Genomic DNA, 25,615 nt, shown 5'->3' with positions numbered 1-25,615 from the left:
TTTGAATTTATTTTTGTGTATGGTGTAAGGGAGTGTTCTAGACTTACCATATGACTCAGTAACCCCATTCCTGTACATATGTCCAGAAGGAACCCTACTTCAGAAAGACATCTGCACCCCAATGTTCATAGCAGCACTATTTACAATAGCCAAGACATGGAAACAGCCTAAATGTCCATCAAAAGATGACTGGATAAAGAAGAGGTGGTATATTTATACAGTGGAATACTATTCACCCTTAAAAACAACAATGTAATGCCATTTGCAGTAACATGGATGTCTCTGGAGAATGTCATTCTAAGTGAAGTAAGCCAAAAAGAGAAAGAAAAATACCATATGAGATCGCTCATATGTGGAATCTAAAAAAAAAAAAAAAAGAACATAAATACAAAACAGAAACAGACTCATAGACATAGAATACAAACTTGTGCTTGCGAAGGGGGCAGGAGGTGGGAAGGGACAGACTGGGATTTCAAAATTTGTAGAATAGATAAACAAGATTCTACTGTATAGCACAGGGAAATATATACAAGATCTTGTGGTAGCTCACAGTGAAAATAAATGTGACAATGAATATATGCATTGTCATGTATAACTGAAAAATTGTGCTCTCCACTGGAATTTGACACAACATTGTAAAATGACTGTAACTCAATTAAAAAAATGTTAACAACAACAACGACCCCCCCAAACAAACAAAGAAAAAGAGTAGGGGATAAAAGAATGAGATGGAAAAGGAGGAGGAGAGTAAGAGCGAGAAGAAAAAGGAGGAGAAAGGTGGAAGGGGGAGGAGGAGGGGAGGAAAGGAGGAGGGGAGGAGGAGGAGATGGGAGGAGGAAAGGCAGAAGAAAACAGTGATGATTCTATCTCTCAGCTCTTTCATTACATTTTCATGTCAATAAGAAAACTACTTTTGATATCAAATTGCCTCAGGTCAAACCCCAGCCCCACCGCTTCCTGTAAACTACGAAATGGTTTCTTAAATCTTCCCATAACTCAGCTGCTTTCTCTGTGATAGGACCTACTTCATAGGGTTTATGTTTTCTTCGATCCTCCAAGGAGCAAATGCCAAGAACCTTCTGAGGGGAAACACCAGTGAAGGGTGGTTGGGGAGAGAGCATAATGCGGGACGCCGTCTGCTAAAATGCAGGTCTGAGCACATGAAAGGAGAGAGTGAAGGAAATGTTGGGGAGAAAAGCCTCACTGGGTGCCTTCTGCCCAAATCCAAAATTCGTGGCCAGGTCAGCAGGGAATGCCCAAGTGAAGTCTGCCCATTCCTGAACTGGGCAGGAAGACCCTAGGACTTCAGTGTACCAGGCGTGGACTAGGAGCAGTGTGACCTGGTGTGAGCTCCTCCAGTGGACCCGAAAGAGTGGAAGGAAGCTGGGCTTATCAGTCAGTGACACCCCCCAGTGCAGGGAGCAGACCAGGCCCTTCCATGGCTGTTTCTTAGTTGTCATGGAAACAGTGCAGAAGACATCCATCTGCAGAGCTCTTAGTAAATGTTATCACTGTTACTATTACTACTGCTATTAAATGAAGACATCTTTAAAAGAGATTACATTTTTCAGAAATAAATGCATACAAAGTAAAAGAAAGGGATGGTAACTGATCAATGTGTCTTCAAAATATAAACTTGGGACAATTTTAACCCTGATTCATGTCCTTTTCTTACATGCCCCAGCACTGAGACCACTTCTCTGAGGTAGTATGTGTGAGACTCAAGAGCACAGGCTCTGAAGGCAGCCTGGCTGGTTTGGAACCCTGACTCCACAAATGTCACAGCTGGTGACCAAAACACTTGACCTTTCTGTGCCTCAGTTTGACCACTCTGTAAAAAGTTGATGGTAATAACTACCTTCCAGGATTGTCTTGAGAATTTAAATGAATTCATATTTGTTAAAGGCTTTAGAACAGTGCTGGGCACACAGCAAGAGTAACATGTATGTACTAGTTTTTATTATTATCCCAAGTGAGGGTAAATTATGGGAGCTCATCAGACTTCCCAGAGACTAGACAAGCACTCCCTTCCATGCATGTTTTACCTCATTCATCTCAATTATTCAGAACATTTGTTCCTTAAATTTGTTTTCTACAGAATTTTGCCTGATCTGTCAAATAAATTTTTGAACACTAATTTATTAACATTTTACCACTGGAATCTTGTAGAATTTGTTTTGGTATAACTTAGGCTAAAAAACTGCATTAAATATTTGAAAATTGTGGTAAAGACTACTTCTTACATATTTCTTTACATAATCAACTTTGGAATTTTTTAAATAACTAATGATTTGGAAGTTGATTTAATATTTTATTGATTTATCCATTAGAGAGACATATAGGCATACAGATATACTAAGTGATGTAAGCTTAGGAGGAAATAAAGGTGAAGGGAAAGTACTGTCTCTTTCATTCAGATTCCAAGTCAAGAGAATTCAGGAAATAAGGACAAGTGCAAAGTACTACTTTAAAAAAATGCTGTAGTGTATAGTGTCCTGGTCTTCTTCCTGAGTGTGCGTGTTTCTATTTGTGCATGTCTAAGAGGTGTGTGCATGTCTCTTTATGGGTATGTAATAAGAATTATAGTGTAAATATAATTTCGTATTCTGCTTATTGAAATTTTACTTAATGCTATATGCTAAGCATATTCAAATCATGAAAACTGCTTCAAAACAGGATTTTAACGATTGCGTATCATTTCATAACATGAAAATATCATAATTCAATTTATTCAACTTTTTCTCTAACACATTTCTAGACTGTATTCTGTTTCACTAATTTATGCCTCTACAGTTACTCACTATAATAAATAATGTTTTAATGGTCACACTTCTACTTTAACCATTTTCCTGATTTCTGATTAATTTTCTAGGCCAGGTATTTAGAATTGTATATTGAATTGCTTTTTAGTAATAAGAATATTAAGTTCTAATTTTTTCTTATAACTGAATTTAATTTCAAAGTCAAGTGTTAGGTCATTTATTAGAAGCGATGCACACTTTTTTCTTTAATCATATAATTAAATCTGAATTAGAACTAGAAATTGAAATAAAGTCAGCAGTAAATAAAAAAATTAAAATGATTATCGAACTTTATCAACCCATTTTGCATTTGAAAAACAAAGCTACTCTTCACTACAGTCATTTTAAGACTAATTTTCAGTGTGATTTTGTTTTCCAGGACTTATATTTGACACTGTTAAGAATAATGGCAAAAACACATTAATGAGGCTTATTCACTTTTCTTAGGGTAGCTCACATTAAATAGCAAGATTTATTTTTAATAAGAAGTAATTATTGAGTCTAATTTTCCAAAATAGGAATTAGTTTTACAAAGAAGTAATTACTGAAACTAATTTTACAAACTAAAATATTCTGTAATGTGACAAACTTCTATGTAAAAGAGCCCTGACATACTTTAAGTAGAATATGTGTTTTTCACTTTCTAGCAGGAGTGATTTTTAATCCCTCAGCATTTTCTAACAGCCACTCTGGGTCTGATAACATGTATTTCTGGCAAGTCTGCCAGAGCGGGCGATGCTTGACCAGGGAAGGCCAGTTTTTACAAATAGGTAAGAGACATGGACATGAATAACTCATCAGAGAATAAAAGTTCCCCTCCATCTACCAAACCTGGGACTTGAGATGTGTTCTCACAAATCAGTTTCAGTTGTTAGGATGAACCCCAAGAAACTAAACGTTAGTCAAACCAATGACTTTGTCAACATAATGTGAGCCCCCTAGTGATGATTAGAGATGGTTACAGATGTGTGACAAAAAACAGATCAAATATTCGAGGGAAAATGATTTATTTTAACTTTAGGCTGCTGGCCAGTAATACTGAAAATATGTTTACCAAGTAAAAGAACATAATGAGATCTGCAAATAATCAATTTGGATTATTAAGAATGAAGCAAGGAAATTTTTAATTAAATAGAAAAGCCATTCTAGCTTATTTCCATATTGTCACTTGCACACAGTCACATACACAGCTGCCATTTCTGCAGTTCACATGCACACTTCCTCCCAGTGCAGGGCTTTTTACTTCCACACTGTATTGATCTAATTGTATAAAGGCTAGTTTACTATCTTTTCCTTCCATGGGTCATGCTTTTTGTGAAGACAGCCATACTCCATGCTGTTATTCGGAGGGCTTTTTATTTGCTCAGGGGGATTACTTTCAGTCTGGCTTCCTCTACTTAGTATCGCCCACTTGTAGTTCTTCCACACCGCTGCCTACATCAGGAGTTTGTTCCTTTTAAGTGTTTGATGCTTTTCCATTGTATGATATGCTATGACTTGCTTATTCATTTACCATTTGTTAGGCATTTGGGTCACTTCCAGTTTGGACCTATTATGAATGCTTTTGCCATGATCATTAGTGTATAAGTAAGTTAAAAGCATATGTGTAGACAAGTTTTCATTTCTCTTCATAAGAACACTCTGCATCCTTGCCAATACTCAGGATTCTAAGTCTGTAATTTTAAGCATTCAGTTGGGTGTGTGTTCATTTCTTTACTGTCCAGTGACATTGGGAACAATTTTATTTATTTGTCATTTAGATATCTTTTTGGATGAAGTGTCTATTCAAATCCTTTGCCCGTTTTTAGTTTGGGTTGTTTGTTCTTAGTACTAAGTTGTAAGAATTCTTTATACATTCTGGATACCCGTCCTTTAGTATATCTAGTCCTGCAATTGTTTCCTGCCAGTGTAAGGCTTACTTTTTACTTCCCCTACAATATCTTTACCTAATTTTTATAGATTAGTTTATTATCTTTTTCTTCCATGGTTCATGCTGTTTATGTTCTAAGAACTGTATGTGTACTTAAGTCTACAGATATCTCCCCTGCGTTTTCTTCAAGAAGTCTCATGGTTTTATGTCTAAACTTTAGGTCAATGTTCAACTTTCAATATTAATTTTTATATGTGGTGTGAAGTAATGGTCAAAATTCACTTTTTTCTGGATGTCAAATTTGTCCAACACCAATTGTTGAAAGGGTCATCTCCCCCTCATGGCCACTGAAATACTTTGATCCCTTTGTCAAGATAAACTGACCACATATGTGTTCACACATTTCTAGACTGTATTCTGTTTCACTAATTTATGCCCACCCTGATGCTAACACCACACTGTCTTGATCCCTGTAGTTTTCTAGAAAGCTGTGAAATTAGGTGCCATAGGCTTTCCAACCTCGCTCTTCATTTCCAATACCATTTGGTTACATTTAATTTGTTGTACTTTAAACTGCAAATTTAAATCATTAAATAAGTGGACTATTGAGCTTGTCAATTTATCAAAAAGCCTGCTAAGAGCCCGGATGTAGTTGGTGGAGCGGCGGTGGTGGCACCAGGGGTGGGGGCGGCAGGAGGAGGAGTAGGACCCTGAGCAGCGGTAGCTGCGGGACGAGAAGGGGAGGAGGCAGCCCAGGGAGGAGGAAGAGACCCAGGAGGCAGCTGCTGGCCTGGGAGGCAGTCGCTCCCTTGTTGTCTTGCACCCGCCCCATTCGCTGCTGCCCGGGCTCCAGAGTGAGCAGTGTTGGGGGAGGGAGATGGCCCAGGGGCACCGGCGCCAGTAACGAGGAGGTGCTGATGCTCCCCCACCACCCGCCTGCTCTGGGGGCCCCTCTCCCTGCCCCCCACCACACGCTGACAGGAGGGCATTGAGGACATCACAACCCAAGATGGCACTTATTCATTGAAGAGTCACCCCAGTAGCGGTGATCATAGACATGAAAAAATGCGAGACACCACAGATCCTTCACCACCAGATAAAATATTGCAGAGATCTGATAGTCCTGAAAACAAATACAGTGACAGCACAGGTCAGAGTAAGGCCCAAAATGTGCATATTCAAAGTTAGAGAGAGGGATGGTGGGACCACTTTATTCTCTAGAAGAAAATTCATGACCACGGTGCTCTTCATAGTTCAAATTCACATCCTTCTAATCCAAGCAATGATCCAAGCAAAGTTTCCAATGCACCGTATGGTTCTGCAGGTGACTGGTCTAAGCATATTAGCTCTTCTGGGAAAAAATACTATTACACTTGTCAAACAGAAGTTTCACAATGGGAAAAACCAAAAGAGTGGCTTGAAAGAGAACAGAGACAAGAAGAAGCAAACAAAATGGCAATTAATAGCTTCCCAAAAGACAGGGATGACAGAAGAGAGGTGATGCCAGCAGCAGCCACCGGTGGGGTTGCCCATGGGAAATCTACATCAGGAGACATACCTGTAGAAGATGGGCATCCTACTTGATGCTTAGAAGAACATATTAAGCTTCCCCCATTTGGTTCTAAATAGAAAGGAGGATTAAGCATAAGGAAGCTGTCAGTCACTGATTAAACCCTGCCCATTGGAGACTCTTACTGCAGAAGCTGCAGTCTATCTTTCCAGGTTGGTTGCTGCAGGTTTTTGGTCAGGGTAGAAGAGGTTCCTACCCTGCGTGCTAAAACCTTGCTTCATCATCTTCAATCAGATACACTTAGTTGATAGAGAAATTGTGCACAGGGGTCACCCTGACACCTGACCTCATCCCAGCCCAAATCCTATTGTGTATCTCATATCTCAGCCCCAGGGTGTCTGCCTCAGAGCTCTGGGTTGGCACGGTGTGACCAAGGCAGCAGAAGGGGAACTGGAGAGGTTTTCAAGAGGCCTGCTGCCCCGCTATGGATGGTAAAAGGGAAGGTCTGACTCCCCACAGGATCCCCAGGCCAGTGCTGGCTGGTTCCCAGTCCTGAAAATGATGTGAAATTTCCCAGGGACACCAGCAGTTCAGGGCACCTGGCCTGGGTTTCCCAGAGTGGCAGGAGATGCTCTGGGGCACCCAGCTGGACTTAACTATTCTGCGTGGGCTTTGGCTGCGTGGACTGTAAAAGTGAAACTGTGAAAGTACTGGAAGGAAACATGGATGTACAATTTCTAGTCTATAATTTCAGAGTGAAGATCTTTCTGAAGCATTTTTAAAGAGCCCAGAAGTGCTAAAGGAAGTGATTGATAAACTTGACTACATACATTTGAAGCAAACTTGATCTTTACATATACCACAAGCAAAGACAAATGACAGCAAATGGGTGTGGGGAAAATTTGTGCAAATATATGTGTAATAAGAATATTGATATCAGTATTACTTACTATAATAACAGAACATTGTGAAAGTATAGCCATTAAGAGAAACCAAGTAAATTCCAATATGTCCACACAATGTAATAGTATCAATTTGTGTTCTGATTAATTTGTATATTTCAAATGAGGTACTGACATGGAAATGCTGATGATGAACTATTAAATGAAAACAGAAAATTATAGAACTTCCAGTGGTATTTTTAAAGCAAACATTTATTTAACTTTAAAAAAACTTACACGGAAAGACAAAGGAATTAGAACAGTCATAGCATTGCAGAAAACAAAAGACTACAGTCTTCTCTATATGCTGGTGTCAGGAGCCAGAAAAGAGTGTCTTCAGAAACAAAGGGGGGCCACACCTCCTGCTCTTCTGCCCCCTCTGACTGCAGTCCCCAGGCAGGCAGTTGGCATCTCAGTCCCTTAACATCTCTGCTCCACCAGAGACAACTGGGGGCAAGCTGGACCTCAATTCTGCAGGTCTGGGCTCTCTACATCCTCAACCTCTTCCCTCATCCTGGAAGCCCCTACCGATTCACTCAGCTGCCCCCACTGCCCAAGCCGGGGGCTGGTGGCCGCAGCCTACACAAGTGCAGCCCTTCTCTCCATGCCCCTGAAGCGCTTTCCCCAGGAAGGACATTCCCCCCACACAGCAGGTACAAGCCAAGAGAGCAGCCATATCCGTGCACCTGGACCCATCGTACAAACCTTATGTGCACTCAACTCCCAAAGTCACAAGGCCAACAGAGGCCGCAGGCCCCTTGGTAGCCTCATGGCCACTGTCCTCATGAAGCACAGAGACCCCCTCAGCAAGCCCCAGGGTGGCAGGAAGAAGGGAGAAATCACACACACACCTCTGCCCAGGGCTCACCGGCACTCCTGCCCGGGCGGCAGGGGCAGGGGCAGAAAAGAGACCATTGCTGCCACTTTTGGATCCTCTGGGCTGGTGGCCCCAGCTGGCTCAGACAGGTGCTGGTGGTTTTGTTGATGTTACTGGGTGTGGTGGGAGCTTGGAGCATCCCAGTCTGTCATGTTGCTGAGCAAGACCCTACCTTTTATTGTCCACTATACTTCTACCCACAGTCAAAATTCAGAAAATAATCATCTGCAGACATTGCATCCAATTTTCAAATTTGAACAAAGATTAAGAACACAGAAGGAAACAGAATTACTGTGAACAAGTCTGGGAATGGAATATTATTTATCTTTCCTTGAAGCTATCAAAATGTTTGAGTAGAGTCTATAAAAACATTAATAAGTTTAAAATCAGGAAGAATAACTGAGTCCTCATTTCTCTCCCTTCCCTAACCCCACCCTACCCCACACCTGTGACTGGGCTCACCTGGTGAAGCACTTGCCTCTCCACTGGTCCAGAACCTTGTCTCACTCATCTCCGCTGTGTCACCACGTGCCCAAGGCCACTCAGTCACTCACATGATGAACGGGGAGACTAGCTCTCCATTGAGCCCAGGGAGTGGATTTAAAAACAGAAAGAAAAGCTGTCCCATCTGTTCTGTGAAGCCACCGCCTTGTGGGGGATGGAACAACTACGTATAAATGCCAGCGGGGGCACTATTTTCACATCGGCTCCTGAGCTGCCGTGGGGCTGACAGGGTGGTGGCTGTAACTGGCACTCATACATCCTGGGTGCCGTTAGAAGATTCAGGCCAAAAGGAAAATCTGACCATTTGGCAAAAGATGGACTAATTCTGGAGTAAGACAAGTCCCCTCTCACCTGTAGTGTCATCGCCAGGAACTCAGCACCAGGGTGGCCTCCTCTGTGTTCTCACGCAGGGGCGCTCTGAGAACAGAGCAGATACAGCTGAGGAAAGAGAAAGAAGCCATGGGAATCTAGGCTTTTAAAACATTGCCAGATACACCAGGCGTGAGTCCCCAGCCATTCACCTGCGACCCCCTCCCACCCAACCCACAGTCGCACACAGACAGAAGAGCCCACTTCTCTCCAGGGTGACAGGACAGCAGTGGTGGCCACACTGCACATGAGCAATACAGCGGTGCCCCCACTTTAGAGAGAAAACTTATCAAGAAATACTCTCTCCAGTGCAGCTTCTCCTTCTCGTGAGGGTAACTATTTAGAGACAGGTGAGGTTCCTTTAGCTGATGCCTCCTATCATCCTGCTACTGTCCTAAACACCTCCCAAAGTAGCCCTGATGCCTTTGGCTGGAGGCTTCACTGTTTTCAGGACTGTCACCAGGTCTGCAGAGAATCTGCAGCAAGAGGATCCGTATTTTAAAAGGATTTTAGCTGCAGTCTCTCAGACTGTGGGCTTCAGAGCAACTCTGTGTAAGGAATGGTGTTTATGCTGATGCCTGATGTTCAAGGAAGATTTGAGGGGTCTAACGTGTTCATATTCTAACACCAAGTTAAAGAATACTTAGCTTGTATTCACTTCTATGAAGTTCCCAAGAATGCAGGAAAGAAAAGGATACAATTGGAGAAATAAGAATGTGCCAGGATAGATACGATTCTTCAATTTTCCTGTCAGATCAGGAGTAAACAGTGCAGGGTTTGAGGGAAAAAATATTTTCAGATCTTGTAACAGTGAGCTGAAGAATTTCCTCAACTTATATGATTAACCTGTGTGTTAGGTGACTCCTTTTGTGAGAAGTGAGGGAAAAGCAGATTACTTAAAAGTCAAAGAACATGGAGACGATCTGAAATACTTATGAGGTGTAGACTAATGATACAACTATAAGAGGGAGTGCGGAGCCAGAGACATGTGCAAGCCATCAGGATATCTGCCACCCTGACAGGGGTAAGGACCTGGCTACATTCAGCTATGGGATAAGCAGGTATTTGGGGTAACTGGGGATTGGAGTCTTGATCAGCAGATGCAATAAGAGGTCAGAAGGAAGTGAAAAGCATTGGTCTTCATAACTATATGTTGAAATCACTTAGTTTGATTAAATTTGGCATAAAAAATAAAGATAGGCTGACACAGATGTTTAGGGAAGGGGTCAAAACAATGGAGGTTCTCCTAGCATTTGGCATCAGGGAAGAAACTGAGTGACTTTGAATGTCAAGGATTAATTACTTTTTAAAAATTCTATGATATTCATTTCCTTATAAGTAAACTTGTGATAATATTTCCCTCATGAGAATCAGTAGCCAAAGCTGTCTTAGTTTTGACTCTTGGAAAAAAGCATTCTCTCTTTTTATCGTAGATAAAGATTTACATTTACAGGTGGGTGGCTGGTCAGCCCCAGGTGACGGTGTGGGGCTGCACAGCTGACAGGTCTGAGAATCATGGGGAAGAGTCAGGTCTCGGGGCTTTCTTCCCTGTCCTCAGATCTGCCTGCTTAGAATGCAGACCATCTCTGTGAAAGAAAACAGAGGAGAACAGGGGGCCACTGAGATGCTGACAGGGCCTCCCCGAGTGACCAGGGGTTTGCTCTTTCTCTTGAACTGCTAAGTGCCTGTGGTGGCCAGAAAGCTGTTTCCACCTTGGTGAGCCTTCTACATGTACCCAGGAGGCATCCCAGGCTCAGAGCTCCAGTCCTGTCATCTCGTGTCTCTAGAGGATTGTCGATGGGTCAGGGACTAGTGCAGAAATCATATCCTTGCCCACACTTACACTAATGTGTTCCAGAAACCACGCGGGCTATGCTTGAAAAGAGGGAATATGGGAGGCTGTATTTCCTTCCTCTTGCCCACGGTCCTGATGGGAAAGCAAGTCACTTACTAATCACTTGTCTGTGATGCAGGGAGCTCAGTCATGTAATGGACATAGGTGTGAGGGATGAATAAGAGCAGAAGTTCAAGGTCTAGTACTGGAGGCAGGTGTGCCAGCAGTGAGTGCAGTCAGTCCAAGGTTACAGGTGCTGGCATGAGTGCCATGCAGAACTGAGGGACTAGAAGAAAGAGGAGAAGCACTTCTACATGGCTGGGCAGGAAGGGGCAGGAAAGAGTCAGCTTGCTTTTATTTTTTTTTTCTAATTTTTTTCTTAGCTATATAATAGATACAGATATGTGTTACAGGCTATATGTAAGAAATTTTTACTGAAGGAAAATCATACCCAATGGTTGCTCTATGGAGTGAACTGTTTGACAGAGCAGTAACAATAGTGTTCCTAAGATTACCCAGAAGCTGTTCTAAGCCCAGTGTTCTGACAGTAAATGGGTGTGAAACCATCTCTGTCTGCAAGTAAAATTCCAACAAATCAGACCCAGTTAAACTTAAAAGCTTTTGCACAGCAAAGGAAACCATAAGCAAAAAGAAAAGACAACCTGGGAACTGGGAGAAAATTTTTGCAGACGATGCAATTGGTAAGGGATTATACAAATATACAAGCAGCGCATGCAGCTCAATATCAAAAACACAAAAAACCCAATAAAAACTTGGGCAGAAGATCTAAATAGACATTTCTCCAAAGAAGACATACAGATGGCCAACAGGCACATGAAAAGATGCTCAGCATCACTAACTATTCAAGAAATGCAAATCAAAACTATAATGAGGTATCACTTCACACCAGTCAGAATGGCCATCATTAAAAAATCTACAAATAATAAATTCTAGAGAGAGTGTGGAGAAAAAGAAATCTTCCTACTCTGTTGTTGGGAATGGAAATTGGTGCAGCCAATATGGATAATAGTATGAGGGTTCCTTAAAAAACTAAAGAGTTACCATATGATCCAGCAATCCCACTCTTGGGCACATATCCAGAGGAAACTCTAATTCAAAGAGATACATGCACCCCAGTGTTCATAGCAGCACTGTTTATGACAGCCAAGACATGGAAGCAGCCTAAATGTCCATCAACAGATGAATGAATAAAGAAAATGTGGTGTGTATATATATACAGGGAATTATATTCAGTGATTTGTAGTAACCTGTACTGAAAAAGAATATATATGTCTAACTGAATCACTATGCTGTACATCAGAACTAATACAACACTGTACATCAGCTATACTTCAATAAAATGTTTTAAAACTCTTTTCTGATATTTGATATACATGCAGATGACTTCAAAAGCTATATCAGGGGAGGGCATAGCTCAAGCGGTAGAGTGCATGCTTAGCATGCATGAGGTCCTGGGTTCAAACCCCAGTACCTCCTCTGAAAATAAATCAACTGAATTATTCCCCCTGCCCCCAACAAAATTAAATAATACAATAACAAGTAAGTAAAATATTTTGTAAAAAGCTATGTTAAAGTGCCCTGGCACAGTGTTCTTTCAGTGAAAGAATTTTTATACACGGTGAGTGATGCGCGTGGTGACTTGATCAGGAGCCCTGTGACACAGATCTTTCTAAGGCAAGGTAGGAGCTTCACTAAGCTGACATTTCTAGCACTGAAATGGATGTGAAAGCCTGCATATAAACTCTTGGTCCCATATTAGATATATATGCATGGATGTTTTTTCACAAGCTATTTTAAAGACATTTTCAGCAAGGTGTTCTTTCAGAGCAAGGCATTAGACAAAGGTGGTGATGCATGTCGTCAGTCCACTAACAGACGTGTAACACTAGTTTTCCAAAGGCCAGTTACCTGCTGTGCTAAGGAAAGTTATCTAATAGCAAATGGGTGTGAAAAGATTTCAATCTGCCTGCAACATCTTTATGAGGTTCCTGTATTAAATATATAGTTGTTCATTACAAGGTATATGTAAGAAAATGCTGGCTCAGTGTTCTTTCAATGAAAGGAAGGTACATCCAATAAACGAGCAACACAGTGAGCTGTTTACCAGGCCTGTAGAGCTAGTGTCTCTGCGCGACTGAGAAGCTGTGTCAGGCCCAGTGTTCTAACACTGAATGGTTGCTAAAGCCTTTTATCTGCAATTAAAGTCCTGTTCCCATATTAAATCTACATATGGATGTTTTAAACAAACAATTTGTTAAAAAAAATTGGTACAGTGTCCTTTCAGAGAGAAAAATTATTAACCCCAGTGTGTGATGAATGTAGTAAAAAAATTGTAAAAGCTTATTATTTTATAATCTAAGGATAGAGAGGAGCCCTGTTAAGCCCTGTGTCCTTACAGCCAATGAGTTTCAAAGCCCTTCCATTGCATGTGAAGACTTGTAAATAAAGTGGTTACATAGAGATGTCTGATATGAGCAACGTGAAAGCAATCTTTGGCACAGCATCCATTCAGTGAAAGAGAGCTCTGTAGTGAGTGACACATGCAGGGAACAGCTCAACAGACCAGGAACACTAGTGTTCCGCAGTTACATTAAAAGCTGCAAGAATCCCATGTTCCAAGAGCAAATATATGAAAGCCTTTTCATCTGCATGTGAAGTCTTATTCACATATTAAATACCTAGAGAGGTTGTTACTATATATATGGAAGAAATTATTTGCACGTTGTTAATTTAGTGAAAAGAAATAAAAAGTGAATCACACGTGCAGTGAATTGTTTAACAGAACAGTAAAACTGGAGATTTTAAGGCTATTAATGAGCTTAAATAAGCCCAGTGCTCCAACAGCAAATGAACTGGAAACTCTTACTGCATAAAACCTTATTCCCCTGTTCTAAATATTATTGCCACAAGCTATATTATACAAATTTTTGGCCCAGTTTCTTTCAGTAAAAAGGAAGTTATACACAGTGAGCGATACACGCTGTGAATATTTAACAGATCTGTAACAAAGCAGGGTTTCACAAACTGCTTAGAAGCTACACAATATTGTTTCTAGGGGAAAAAATGCATGTGAAAGACCTAGGTCTCCATGTTAAAAACTAGTTCCCATTCTAGAGATATACAAATTTGTTACAAGCTATATGAAAGAAATATTTGGCACAGTGTTTTGCAGCGAAAGCAAATTATACAAATTAAGTGATGCATATAGTAAGCTAATGAAAGGAACCGCAAAACTCATGTTCTCAGGCTGCTCAGAAGCCTCTCTACACCCAGTGCTTTAATAGTTAGTGGATGTGGAAGTAACCCCACCTGCGAGTCAGTCCCGTCCATATATATTATACATACAGCTGTCACTAGCTACATGAAAGAAATCCTAGACAGAGCTTGTTCAGTGAGGGAAGCCCGGTGAGTGAGGCCCACAGTGACTAGTCCAACAGACCTGCACGGTGTGCCTCAGACCGCCTGAAAGCTGAGTGCCGCCTAGTGCTGTAACGGTGAGTGGACGCAGAAGCATTTCCCAGGGCATGTGAAGATTCGTTCCCATATTGCTTGTTCACAGATGACGTCACAGGTGCCAGGCAGACGTCATGCACACAGTGTTCTTTCAGATAAATGTTACACACACGGAGTCGTGAATGCAGAGAATAGTTTAAAAAGACTCACAGCAGGTATGATTCTCAGGCTTCTTCAAACACAGTTGTGCAAAGTGTTGTAATAGGCTCTAGACGAGAAGATCTCTCACCCTGCATTTGAAGTCTAGACTCCACGGCAGACACACACAGCTGTTGTCACCAGCTGGATGAAGGAAATTCAGAACGCAGGGCTCCTTCAGCGCGAGGCAGCCGCGCCCGCTGAGCGCCGCGCGCAGGCGGCAGGCGGACGTGCGAGGACCCGGAGGGCTGGTGCTTCCCGGGCGGCTTAGGGAGCTGGCAGTGCTGATGCTCCAACGGCCAAAAGATGAGAAAGCCTTTGTGCCTGCAAGTCAAATCTCGTTCCCATATTAGACACATTGCACTTGTTACTAGCTGCATGCATGCAAGATGTATCAGACACGGTGTTGTTTCAGGAAAAGGAAGTTACAAACAGCGAGCGGCACTAGCGGTGACGAGCTCACCTGGCCTGCGGGACTCGTGCGTCTCAGGCGGCTGGCAGCTGAGTCCTACCTAGTGTTTTTAAGGTGAATGGATGTGAAAGCCTTTCCAGCTGACTGTAAAGATACAAGATGGAAACATCAGCCATGTGTTCTTTGACAGGAATGTTGTTACACGTAGTGAGTTACACGGATGCTGAATCATTTAACAGGACTACGGAAGGTTTCTTCCCAGACTTCTTATAGCTTCGCTATACACAGCGCTGTAACAGGCAATGAGTGTGTTAATCTTTTCCTATGAACGTCAGTCTTGCTCCTAGGTTACGTATAGACAGCAGTTGTTGCTAGTATAGAAAATCAATTTTAGAAAGAGTGTTTTTGTAGTGAAAGGAAGTTATGATCTTGAGTGAAGCATGTAGCCAAACGTGTAATTAACCTGTTACAGTGGCATTTCTCAGGCTCCTTAGAAAATCTGCTGTACTTGATGTTCCAACAGCCAACGGATGAGTAAGCCTTTAAGTCTGCAGGCTAAATCTTGTTTCCACACTATATATATATATATATATATATATATATATATATATATATATATATATATATATATATATATACACACACACACACATAGTTATATATGTAAGAAATTTATAAATCTATATGGAAGAAATTTAGGCAGAGTTCTTTCAGAGAAAGGAAGTTACAAGCAGTGAGTGAAATCAGTGGTGAACAGTTTAATAAACATGTAGAATTTGTGCTTCTCAGGCTGCGTAGCCGCTTCCATGTAGTGTTCTAATAGCCCACAGGGGGGAAAGTCTTTCCATCCACATGTAACAGCTTGTTTCCATAGTAGATAATTATAGCTGCTATTTTTAGCTCTATGAAAGTAATGTCAGCACAGCGAAAGGAAATCACACACAATGAGGAACCTCTGTAGTGATAACGGAACATCCTTGTGGAACTAGTGTTTCTCCAGCTCCTTGCATCAGAGTCATAAGCAGCATTTTAGAAGGGGGTGATGCACAAGCCTTTCCAAGTGCAATAAAGGCTTGTTCCCACATTACTTCCACATAGGTGCTGTCAGCATCGGTAGGGTAGGTGTCAGCCATGATGTTCCTTCAAAGAAATATTAGGGTATGAAGTTCATGTCTGACCAACACAAACAACCAAAGGGCAGGTCATTTACTAGAGAGAAAACCAGAGAAGAGGAAACGTCACGACACTGAGGGTGAAGACTTCTTCCCTGTGTAGCAATACGAAACAGAAAGGCCCTTGCTACACCTCAAAGGCTCTCGGGCATCTAAAATCTGTGGCCATTTCTGATGGACTGAATTATTTAAATTGAGTAAAGTGTGAAAAATAAAACCTCATCTTTTCCTTCTCTAACTGTCCCTCTTTTTTAATTCTTTGAAGTTCCAGTATGCCTGCTTGTGATTCACTCAGAACAGATAATGATCATCAAACCATCAAACCAACAAACACTTACACGGCACTTACCATGAACTTGGCCACAGAATGGATCCTATGAGAGATAAAAAGATAAGCAAGGTAGAGTCCCTGGCCTTGGAGATCTTAAGCTTACATTCTAGTAAAGAGTTTGCCTAGAAAACAGAAATAATGATGGTGTAAGTTAGCACATGGTCAGTGCCCAAGGAGAGAAGAGAAGTGTCATAAGAACACTCCGAATGAAAAGTTTCATTTAGGTTTTCCAGAGTCTTAGGAAATGGGTAAGAGTTCATTCAGCAGGTATAGGGGAAAAAAAAATTCCAAATGTGCATTTGTTCAAAAGCATGAAGGTCGTAAATAGTGGAGCTTGGTCACACGACCGCTGGCTGCAGGATGTCTGAGAAAGGACAGGAGGAATACTTTTGAGGACAGATTGTAAATAACAGAGAGGTCACCCATGGGGATGGAATTTTCCTTTATGCTTTGATTTTGCTTTTGTTGTTGTTGTTGCTTAGCTATTACCTGTTTCCCGTATCCATTTGCCTTATTCTGACAACAGCATCTGATTTTCCTTTAGGAACCTCTCCTCCCCGCCAACAGTCAGTCATTGCTCCAGTCAGGCAAAGAGAGCAGAAAGTGGCAAAGGAGAGGTCAGGAGCGAGCCTCACTGTCCTCCAGCATCCAAGAGCTACTTGCAAGGAGATGACCCATAAAGGGGACGGAGCAGTTGTGGTGAAAGATGGGGGAGCAATATCAGGAGAGTCTGTACCCTGGTGGCCAAAGCTGGGCAGCATTTCTAGAAGTGAATGGTCAACAGTCCTCATGTGTGAGAGGCCAAGTATGCAGTGACTGAAAAATACTCATTGGATGTGCAGACAGGACAGTCACTGATGATGTAAGAGAAGAGAGCGAGGTGTTTCTAGAGGATCAAAGTGGGTTGGCAAGTGAGCAGAAGGTGAGGACAGGGAGACTGCCAGCGTGGACAGTTCTCTGTAATCTTCCAGGTCATTTAGATGTGAAAGAAAGAGAACCCATCAGGCAGGGACTCAGAGCGATGTGGGCACTTGTTTGTTTTTCATTGGATGTACTAAGGAATGATTAAAGTCACACAGGGAGAATCTGATGGAGGGAAAGGGTGAAGACACTTGACAAAGTAGGAATAATCGATGTGTGTGAGGTTCCTGAAGGTGGGAGAGGGTGTGACCTTGAGCAGAGGTCGGCAAGCCCTCCAACAGGAGGGGGACAACAAAGAGATGCAGGTGAAGACAGAGCAGCATATTGGGTATCAAGAAAAGGCGGACATTCTCAGACAATGGTGTAGACTTGCTCTCTACAGCTGGAGATGCAAGAGGGATGTGGGATCAGGGGCCACAGTGGATGCAAGGTAAAAGTGGGAAATAATGTTGGAGGAGAATGAGCTGCTACCAGTGCCTCCAAAGGCTGATTTTTTTAAATTTAAGTTTTGATGTGCACATTGATGTGGCACACCCACCAAAGCAGGTAAAGGGAAGAAACATATCTGAGGATGCTTAAAAGAGTTTCTCCCACTCTTGAAGAGTATACATGCTGCCTGGGCCAGCATAACTCCCTCTGGAATGCCGGCTAAGTAAATTACAAGTAAAATCACACTCTTAACCCTCCAGCTTTAGACAATGTTCGGAGATCTGTGTAAACACAAGTTTTCAATGACAAACCTGAAAGTGAGTTTTGAAACCAACTAACGTCAGTATTGCCCATTGGTTAATACCCTCATCGAGTGAGAAAAGTTACATAACTGCAGCTTCCGATCACCGCACCAGACATTCCAACTTAATTTGGCAGAAGGATAGGTGGATTGCTTGAATAAAGAAAGAAATAAAATAATGGCTTTGTCTTTGGTGCCTGGTTATAAAAGCCTTACTCAATCTCAGACATTTTAAAGGTATCATGAGCAACAATCCGCTAACATAAATCAGTGCATATACCTCACAAAGCAGTCTCACCGTTGTCTATTATCTGGCTGTGACTGACTTAACGGCTTGCCCCAAATACATCTAAGTGCCAACCCAGATTGTACACTGAAAGCAGACTGGGTTCTAAAAATGGGGGAAAAAAATTTTTAAGCCAATGCATTCGTGTTTCAGAATTTTATTTTATTTTTTCAACATTTTTTATTGATTTATAATCATTTTACAATGTTGTGTCAAGTTCCAGTGTTCAGCACAATTTTTCAGTCACTCATGGACATATACACACTCATTGTCACATTTTTTCTCTGTGATTTATCATAACATTTTGTGTATATTTCCCTATGCTATACAGTGTAATCTTGTTTATCTATTCTACAATTTTGAAATCCCAGTCTATCCCTTCCCACCCTCCACCTCCCTGGTAACCAGAAGTCTGTATTCTCTGTCCATGAACCTATTTCTGTCCTGTATTTATGCTTTGTTTTTGTTTCTTTGTTTGTTTTTGTTTTTGTTTTTTAGATTCCACATATGAGCAATCTCATATGGTATTTTTCTTTCCCTTTCTGGCTTACTTCACTTAGAATGACATTCTCTAGGAGCATCCATGTTGCTGCAAATGGTGTTATGTTGTCGGTTTTTATGGCTGAGTAGTATTCCATTGTATAAATATACCACCTCTTCTTTATCCAGTCACCTGTTGATGGACATTTAGGCTGCTTCCTTGTTTTGGCTATTGTAAACAGTGCTGCTATGAACATTGGGGTGCAGGTGTCATCCTGAAGTAGATTTCCTTCTGGATACAAGCCCAGGAGTGGGATTCCTGGGTCATATGGTAAGTCTATTCCTAGTCTTTTGAGGAATCTCCACACTGTTTTCCACAGTGACTGCACCAAACTGCATTCCCACCAGCAGTGTAGGAGGGTTCCCCTTTCTCCACAGCCTCTCCAGCATTTTTCATTTGTGGATTTTTGAATGATGGCCATTCTGACTGGTGTGAGGTGATACCTCATTGTAGTTTTGATTTGCATTTCTCTGATAATTAGTGATATTGAGCATTTTTTCATGTGCTTTTTGATCATTTGTATGTTTTCCTTGGAGAATTGCTTGTTTAGGTCTTCTGCCCATTTTTGGATTAGGTTGTTTATTTTTTTCTTATTGAGTCTTATGTGCTGCTTATATATTCTGGAGATCAAGCCTTTGTCGGTTTTACTTGCAAAAATTTTCTCCCATTCCGTAGGTTTTCCTCTTGTTTTACTTGTTTCCTTTGCTGTGCAGAAGCTTGTAAGTTTCATTAGGTCCCATTTCTTTATTCTTGTTTTTATTTCTTCTAGGAGAAAATTTTTGAAATGTATGTCAGATAATGTTTTGCCTATGTTTTCCTCTAGGAGGTTTATTGTATCTTGTCTTATGTTTAAGTCTTTAACCAATTTTGAGTTGATTTTTGTATATGGTGAAAGGGAGTGTTCTAGTTTCATTGTTTTACATGCCGCTGTCCAGTTTTCCCAACACCATTTGCTGAAGAGACAGCCTTTATTCCATTGTATATTCTTGCCTCCTTTGTCGAAGATGAGTTGACCAAAACTTTGTGGGTTCATTTCTGGGCTCTCTATTCTGTTCCATTGGTCTATGTGTCTGTTTTGGTACCAATACCATGCTGTCTTGATGACTGTAGCTCTATAGTATTGTCTGAAGACTGGGAGAGTTATTCCTCCAGCTTCTTTCTTTCTCTTCAGTAATGCTTTGGCAATTCTAGGTCTTTGATGGTTCCATATAAATTTTATTATTATTTGTTCTAGTTCTATGAAATATGTCCTGGGTAATTGGATAGGGATTGCATTAAATCTGTAGATTGCCTTGGGCAGTGTGACCATTTTAACAATATTGATTCTTCCAATCCAGGAGCATGGAATTTCTTTCCATTTTTTAAAGTCTTCTTTAACATCCTTCATCAATGGTTTATAGTTTTCTGTGTATAATACTTTCACCTCCTTGGTTAGATTTATTCCCAGATATTTTATTACTTTGGGTGCTATTTTAAAGGGGATTGTTTCTTTACTTTCTTTTTCTGTTGATTTATCATTAGTGTAAAGAAAGGCAACTGATTTTTGAACATTAATTTTGTAACCTGCTACCTTGCTGAATTCTTCAACCACCTCTAGTAGCTTTTGTGTGGACCTTTTAGGGTTTTCTATATATAGTAACATGTCATCAGCATATAATGACACTTTTACCTCTTCTTTTCCAATCTGGATCCCTTTTATTTCTTTCTCTTGCCTGACTGCTGTGGCTAGGACTTCCAGGACTATGTTGAATAGGAGGGGTGATAGTGGGCATCCTTGTCTTGTCCCAGATTTTAGTGGGAAGCTTTTCAGTTTTTCACCGTTGAGTACTATGCTGACTGTAAGTTTGTCATATATACCTTTTATTATGTTGAGATATGTTCCCTCTATACCCACTTTGGTGAGAGTTTTTATCATAAATGTATGTTGAATTTTATCAAATCCTTTATCTGCTTCGATTGGGATGATCATGTGGTTTTTGTCCTTTGTCTTGTTGATGCGATGTATTACATTGATTGATTTGCGTATGTTGAACCAGCCTTGTATCCCTGGGATGAACCCCACTTGGTCATGATGTATAATCTTTTTTATGTTTTGTTGGATTCTATTTTCTAAAATTTTGGTGAGGATTTTGGCGTCAATGTTCATCAGTGATATTGGCCTATAATTCTCTTTTTTTGTAGTGTCTTTGCCTGGTTTTGGTATCAGGGTGATGGTGGCTTCATAGAATGAGTTTAGGAGTATTCCCTCCTTTTCAATCATCTGGAAGAGTTTGAGAAGGACTGGCATGAGTTCCTCTTTCTATGTTTGGTAGAATTCCCCGGTGAAGCCATCCGGTCCTGGACTTTTATTTGTTGGGAGGTTTTTAATTGCTATTTCTATTTCCTTTCTAGTGATCGGATTGTTCAAGTGTTCAGTTTTCTTGATTCAGTTTTGGTGAACAGTATGTTTCCAGAAACTTGTCCATCTCCTCTAGGTTTTCCAGTTTGGTTCCATATAGTTTTTCATAATATTCTCATATGATATTCTGTATTTCTATTTTGCTTGTTGTAATTTCTCCATTTTCCTTTCTTATTTTGCTAATTTGTGCTCTCTATTTTTTCTTCTTTGTGAGTTTGGCCAGAGGTTTGTCGATTTTATTTACTTTTCAAAAAACCAGCTTTTGGTTTGGTTGATTTTTTCTATGCTCTTGTTAATCTCTATTGTATTTAATTCTTCTCTGATCTTTATTATTTCCTCCCTTCCGCTCCTTTTTGGGGCTTTTTGTTCTTCTTTTTCTAATTCATTCAGGTGATGGGTTAACTTGTTTATTTGAGATTGTTCTTCTTTTCTGAGGAAGGCCTGTATCGCTATAAACTTCCCTCTTAGCACTGCCTTTGCTGTGTCCCAAGTTTTGAGTTGTTGTGCTTTCGTTATCATTTGTCTCAAGGTATTTTTTAATTTCAGCTTTGATTTCCTCATTGATCCATTGTTTTTTCAATAATATATTGTTTAATCTCCATGCTTTCCTTTTTTTCTCCTTTGTTTCACTGTTGTTGATTTCCAGTTTCATGGCATTGTGGTCAGTAAAGATGCTTGAGATAATTTCTATCTTCTTAAAATTGTTGAGGTTTCTTTTGTGCCCAAATACATGATCAATCATGGAAAATGTTCCATGTGCACTTGAAAAGAATGTATATCCTATTTTTGGGGGGTGTAATTCTCTGAAAATATCCACCAAATCTAGTTTTTCTATCGTAGTACTTAATTTCTTTGTTGCCTAATTTTCTGTCTGGAAGATCTGTCTAGTGATGTTAATGCAGTGTTAAAATCTCCAACTATGATTGTATTCCCATCAATATCCCCCTTTATCACTGTTAGTAATTCTTGTATGTGCTTAGGTGCTCCTATATTGGGTGCATATATATTCATGAGTGTAATATCTTCATCTTGTATCACTCCTTTAATCATTATAAAATGGCCTTCTTTATCTTTCTTTATGGCCTTTGTTTTATTCTATTTCATCTGAAATCAGTACTGCAACACCTGCTTTTTTGGCTTTTCCATTTGCATGGAATATCCTTTTCCATCCTTTCACTCTCAATCTATATGTGTCCTTCTCCCTAAAGTGGGTCTCTTGTATGCAGCATATTGAAGGTTCTTGCTTTATTATCCAGTCTGCCACTCTATGTCTTTTGACTGGAGCATTTAGTCCATTGACAGTTACAGTAATTAATGATAGATGTGTGTTTATTGCCATTTTGAACTTATCTTTGTAGTTGAATTGGTATATCCTCTTTGTTCCTTTCTTCTTCCTTTTGTGGTTTGGTAATTTTCCTTTGTATTATCATGGATTTTATTTAATTTTTGTGACTCCCTTGTAAATTTTTGACTTCTGGTTACCCTTTTTTGTAAATCTATTAACCCATTACCATAACTGTTTTTGTTAAACTGATAGTAACATGATCTCAAACCCATCCTACTGTTAAAAAAATTTAAAAAAGAAAGAAAAAAATATTCTGAATTTCCCTGCCTCCCTCTCCCACTATCAGTGATTTGTATGTCTTCTTATATAACTTCGTGTTTTCTTTATTTGTAATTCATGAGTTATCACCTTTGCAGTTGTGAGTTTCTCATTTCTGTAGCATCCTGCTGCTTTTCTATTTAGAATAGCCCTTTCAATATTTCTTTTAGCGTGGGTTTAGTGTTGCTAATCTCCTACAGCTTTTTTTTTTTTGTCTGTGAAACTCTTTATTTCTCCTTCTATCCTAAAGGATAGCCTTGCTGGATAAAGTATCCTAGGCTGCATCTTTTTTTCATTCAGGGCTTTGAATATATCTTGCCGCTCCCTTCTGGCCTGTAGTGTTTGTGTAGAGAAATCAGCTGAGAGCCTTATGGGGGTACCCTTGTAACTCACTCTTTGCTTTTCTCTTGCTGCCTTTAGAATCATTTCTTTATCCTTGACTCTGGCCATCTTGATTATGATATGTCTTAGTGTGGGTCTATTTGGATTCGTCCTGTTTGGGACACTCTGAGCGTCCTGTACTTGGATATCTGAGTCCTTCTGTAAGTTTGGGACGTCATGATTTCTTCAAAAACCTTTTCAATCCCCTTTAACCCTTCTTCCCCTTCTGGGACCCCTATTATGTGAAGATTGGGATGCTTTATATTATCCCATAGGTCCCTTATGCTATTTTCATTATTTTTTATTTCCTTATCTTGTAGTTCTTCTGAATGGGTGCTTTCTATTGCCCTGTCTTCTAGATCAGTAATTCCTTCCTCTGCATTATCTAGTCAGCTTTGCACAGCTATTAGATCATTCCTCATCTCTGTCAATGAGTTTACCCATTCTACTTGGCTCTTCTTTATAGCTTCAATTTCATTTTTGACATATTTTGTATCTCTAAACACTATCTCTTTTAATTCCTTCAGCAATTTGATCACTCCTTTTTTGAAATCTTGATCTAGTAGGTTATCGATGTCTATTTCATTGATCTTTCTTTCAGGGGATTTCTCTTGTTCTTTTAATTGGGAAAGATTTCTCTGTTTCTTCATCTTGCTCATACCTCTCTGGCACTGTGGCTTATGGAGCATCAGTTGTCTATTTTGGATCTTAAGGATTTATCTATCTAATGCCTATTTAGGAATAGAACTTAGGGGAAAAAAAGAAAAAAAATAAGAGAGAGAAAGAATTTTAAAAGAAGGGAGAAAGAGGGTTTGAAAACAGTGTATAATGAATAATAGAAGAGCGAGTTGAAGCAGAGTATTAATCGAGATGAGACATCCTTTTAAAACCTTTAAAAAAAGGTGGGGTGGTGAGATGAATAGATGTATTTGAAACCTGTGTCTAATAAATAACAGGACATCAAAACCCAAGAGAAATAGAAATGAATTAAGATGTAAAAATTAAGAGAGTAATTGAAAACAGAACAGGTAAAAACAGATTAAAAAAACAGAAAAACAAACAAACAAACCAAAAAAAGGGGTTGTCGGTGTTCTCCTGGAGTCTGTGTGCTTTTGATGTGAAGTCTTTCTGTCTTTGTCCTGTTTTGAAAGCTCAGCTTGTTTTCATAGGCCCTCCGTTGGCTCCCTCTTCTGTGCTGCTCCCAGCACCTGTTGGCAAGCAGATCGCGCCTCCTCCTAACACGGGGTCAGATGCAGCTCTCCTCTGCTGTGGGCGGGCGGGTCACTGCCCCTCCGGATGCCGCAGTCAGATGTTGCAGACTGGCCAGGCAGGAGGGCGGGTCGTACCCCCTCCCAGCACCTCGATCAGGGGCTGTGTTCCTGCCCGACAGGCGGGGGGCCGCTCTCCCTCTACCTGAGGTGCTGGCAGCTCGGCTGCTCTGTGCGGTTGCGTGCTCCGCCCTGGTCGGCGCTCCGTGGGTGGGCTCGCGGAAGACCAAGGGACAGCCTTGTCCCTGCTCCGAGCCAAGACCCAGCTCCTTGTTTGTCTTTGTGGAGCAAGTTTTCTGAGGGACCAGGATGGAAGGATCCTATCTCCCCCGGGCTGTAGGCGAGTCTGTCTGGCCCTTGAGGCTGCTGAGCCCTTCAGTGTGGATGCAGATTTCGCCCCCACCCCCACCTGGGTGCTCAGCGCCGTAGAATATGGCAGCTGTGCCTGAGCCCCACCTCTCTCCCCCTGAAAATTTTCCGCGGATTTTCAGAGATGGGGGTATGCACCCTTCCCCCGAGAGCACATCAACCTTGCAGTTTTATGGAGGGCCCAGGTTGTTCTGCCCTGTGCACCCACAGCCACAGTGCCCAGCCCCTTGCAGCCCCCCGGGGCTGCCTCCGTGCAGCCGCCCCCGCCCTCCGCCGGCTTGTGCAACCTGGCCCTGCCCGCCGCTGCCGGCCCGCATCTCAGGCTGGGTGTTGGGGGCGCGCTCTGTGCCCGTTTAACTTAGTTCTGTCAGACAAGGGCTGCTCTGTACAGATCAGAGCCTCGGAGGCTCCCCCTCCGTCCCACTGGCCTCTCAGTTGGAGGGGGGGAGACCCAGCGAGTTAGCGCCAGTCCTCCTTTGCCGCTCCCTCCCCGCGGGACCCATCCCACGCTGCTTTGCCTTTTGTTCTTTCTTTTTTCCTTTTCTCCTACCAGATTTTTGGCGTCTTTATCTTTTGAAGAGGGCGATGTTCTGTCGGAGTTCCGCAGGTTCTCTGGTTGGCTGAGTGGGTCTGTAGATGTGGGTCTTGGTGTATTTGTGGGAGAGGGTGACTTACGAGCGTCCTTATACTCCGCCATCTTCTCCGTCTCTGCAATTTTTTCTTTAGGTTTTCATTTTCTCATTACAATACAGTTGATTGTTTCTTTTTTAATGACCATGGATCTAGTAACTAGGTAGGTTCATTTTAATGTTTGAATTGGTTTTA

This window comes from Vicugna pacos, chromosome 17 (assembly GCF_048564905.1).
Source record: "Vicugna pacos chromosome 17, VicPac4, whole genome shotgun sequence".
Taxonomy (NCBI): domain Eukaryota; kingdom Metazoa; phylum Chordata; class Mammalia; order Artiodactyla; family Camelidae; genus Vicugna; species Vicugna pacos.
This window is presented reverse-complemented; position numbering follows the sequence as displayed.